Source organism: Poecilia reticulata, linkage group LG1 (assembly GCF_000633615.1).
Source record: "Poecilia reticulata strain Guanapo linkage group LG1, Guppy_female_1.0+MT, whole genome shotgun sequence".
NCBI lineage: Eukaryota > Metazoa > Chordata > Actinopteri > Cyprinodontiformes > Poeciliidae > Poecilia > Poecilia reticulata.
Genome location: NC_024331.1, coordinates 32,273,184 through 32,276,494, shown reverse-complemented (window position 1 = coordinate 32,276,494; position 3,311 = coordinate 32,273,184). Strand labels below are relative to the sequence as shown.

Genomic DNA, 3,311 nt, shown 5'->3' with positions numbered 1-3,311 from the left:
GGGAGATGGGAAGTTGTGGGGTTTCCCTCCGCTGTAGTTTCCCTCGTTAACAAACAGACGCTCCTTGAGCTGCAGCTGCGCTCTGACAGCCGGGCTGCGCTGTCCTGGGAGCCGGGAGCCGCGGCCTCACGCTGCTGTCAGCCGGACGGCTTTGCCTTTAGCTCCTCGATATGAGGAGCTTCTAATGGAGATCAATAGTGGAGTGGAGTGAAATGTAGGCCAGCAAACAGCAAAAAGCCCCACAGAAACGCAGGAAGCGATGACCGCCCCGCTGACGGCTCTGTTTAGGGTGAGGTGACCCTTCAGGAGGTTAAGCTGTGACCCCTGGTCTGGACCACCTGATCGTCTCTGCTTAAAGCCTCAGGATGAATCCAATTACTGTAAGCAGGACAGCAGGAAGAGCTGCTCTGCTGCAGGATCAAGGTCGAACACCCCACAAAGTTATTTATTGGCTAAAGCAAAAAACTATTTAGGAAATGCAAGTTTTCTTGTTCCTTTTTTTTGTTAAATAAAAAAAAAAGTTTCAAACATGACCTTTTCTGAAACTAGGTTCAATTTAACCAAATGAATTTTTGGTTATTATTGTTGTTATTACAGCTGCACCATGCAGTGGGCCCCCATCTAAACACGGTTCATACAGGATTTTTCTGTGGAAAACAAAATTTACCTATTTGGGTTTTAGAAAGAAAATGTTTACTCTCAATGCTTCTTGACATGCTATTGGCTGCCGTTTGCAAAGAAGCCAATCAGAGAGTGTCTTTTCTTGGTGCCCATTGGCTGAACCCAGATCATAAGGAAGACCATGGATGTTAGATTCTGCAGTGAATAATACCAAATGTATTGATATTAATATGCATATTCTCTCCCTCTTTTTTCTCAATATTTTTTTTTAAAACATGAAACATACAAGAACAAATTAAACACAGACATTAGAGGACAAGATGTAAACATAAATACAATATCTAAGGACATTATAAAACGTAAATTAGTATATTAATATTAAGTTGGTGCTCGTTGGCTGCTGTCTTTCAAGGGCAGATGTAATTTGAATTGAAATTAGCCCTTTAGCATTAGCTTCTGTTGAATACTGTGCTCGTATAGAGCTTTAGCGTTAGCAAAACAAATGTTTATGATTAGCAGCAAAACGACCCTGACCAGCACCATCATGGTTGACTGTAGATTACATTTTGCTCTTCATTTTACAACAGATGTAATCTGTTAACTTTTGCATAAATGGTCTTATTTTTGTTTTAAGGTTGACATTTTTCTTTCTCTGGTAAATCACCTCCATGGATTTGGTTTAAAGCAAACACAGTCTGTTTGTGCCAGTGAGGAGGAGGAGAAGAAGAAGAAGAAGAGTGGGTTTAGCTAAATTTAAAATTAAACAGCAACTGTTTCTATGACAACCCACTGGCCATTGATAGAAAGTGTCATATTTCTTCCACAGTTTTTTTTTTTATATCCTTTGGTTGCTGTGAAACAAAATGAAAAAAAGACGTCCTTCCTTTAATTTACATCTCAGCATGCGAGAAGAAACTAGCTTTTGTTTACTGGTGAACTTCCTCTCTGGAGGTTTCGTTCCTTCATACAGTGGAAGTGTGAACATCTGAGCGGCGTTTGGATGCTGAGCTGGTCGGTCGGTAATTGCGTAATCGCTGAGTGTGTGGGAGCTCCACTTTTGTGGTCCGATTGACTGAAAGTGGGCCAGCGTCTGAGGCTGACTGCATGAAGCGTCTGTCTGTGTTTGTACTGAATCTCAGGGAACCAGATAGAAATAAGGAGATCGGCTGCTGATGATACGCATCTGGATGTTTAATTGTAACTAAAAGCTGCTGGTAATTCATTTTCATAATGATTTTTTTTGCTGCTGTGGTGTTTCAAAGTGGGGTCAACGCTGCCATGGGCCTGAAAACTCTTGTTCAGCTTTGTGTGTGCATCCAGGGCTTGACCTTTAGACAGGTCACCTCAGTGCAGCAGCCACATAACGACTGAGGTCAGTGGCTAATAGCATCCTGCCTGCCTTCAGTCACTAAACGCTGCATATTATCACCCCCCCCCTGCTCCTAGCCTGCCAGGGAAGCATCATTGTGCTCCACCGTTAGCGGCTCAGATATTATTATTTATTGATGACTGTTGCATAATCCTGCGCGTGAAGAGAATATAGTAAGTGGGCCAACATTGGTGGGCCGTAGGGGGCGAAGTCAGCTGTAGCTCATCAGTGCAGCGTCTCACCTTTCACTACCAGGTCAGCGCTGTGTGAATTATTGAGAACGCATTCAGCTAAGACCCATGGTGGCCATCTTTACTGCCTCACTGTTTTCAGGTTTTAGTGGATTATTTTATGGAACTATTCCATGTTTGTTTAAACTGCACAACCATAATTAGCTTGAGATTTAAGCCTAAATTCACTCAAACGTCACACCGCAAGCCTGGGAGATGATTAAATGAAATCAAACCAAAAGCTGCGGTTACTCTCAGTCATACATGACTTAACAAGGGGGAAACCACGGTGGATCCCCGCCAGTTTGCGGTTTATGTATTCTCAGACTGTGGAATATGATTCCAAATCATTCCCAAAAAATTCACCTCTTCGCTGATTCTTTTTGAGCCCTGGTTTTAAAAATAGAAAGAAAACGACTGTAAGTCAGTCGTTTGGTTGGGACTGTAATGTTGTTTTCAAAAACATTTTTTAAAATGTTTTTAAAGTGACTGCATTTAAACCTCAGTAGGAGTTTTAATGTGAAACACGCTTTTGAATTAGTGCAGGTTTATTGAAAATCTGAACAAATTATAATTGACTTTATCTGAGCAAAATTAGAAAAGAAAAAGAAGGTAAATAATTGTCAGGGGTCCTGGTGATAAGTAACTTAACAACTGGCTGAAGTTGCCATCTAAATTTTTAACAAGTTTTCACAGAAGAATCCATGAGAAAAATGAGACCACAACATTATGAGGTGTGAAAAATAAAAGTGCTTAATAAACATGAACTAATTCAGTTTTAATCTATGAGAAGTGAATTTGAAAGTAGCTGAACTGAAATGGAAAATATTAGCCCAGTTTTCATTGCAGCTCAATGTAATTCTGACACTAACAAACGTTTAAAAGTTTAAGGAAAAACAATTTCAGAATTAGTTTATGGAAGAGAAGGTCTCTCTCTCTGTGTGTCTCTCTGTCTCTCTCTCTCTGTGTGTCTCTCTGTCTCTCTCTCTCTGTCTCTCTCTCTTTCTGTCTCTCTGTCTCTCTTTCTTTCTCTGTCTCTCTCTCTGTCTCTCTCTGTCCCTCTCTGTCTCTCTCTCTCTGTCCCTCTCTCT

At 41.0% G+C, this 3,311-nt stretch overlaps 1 protein-coding gene across 2 annotated transcripts in view; it reads left to right on the top strand.

The window, feature by feature from the left end:
• Window positions 1-3,311, top strand: part of neurl1aa (neuralized E3 ubiquitin protein ligase 1Aa) — a 64,860-nt gene that overhangs the window by 22,171 nt on the left and 39,378 nt on the right. The window lies entirely within an intron of this gene.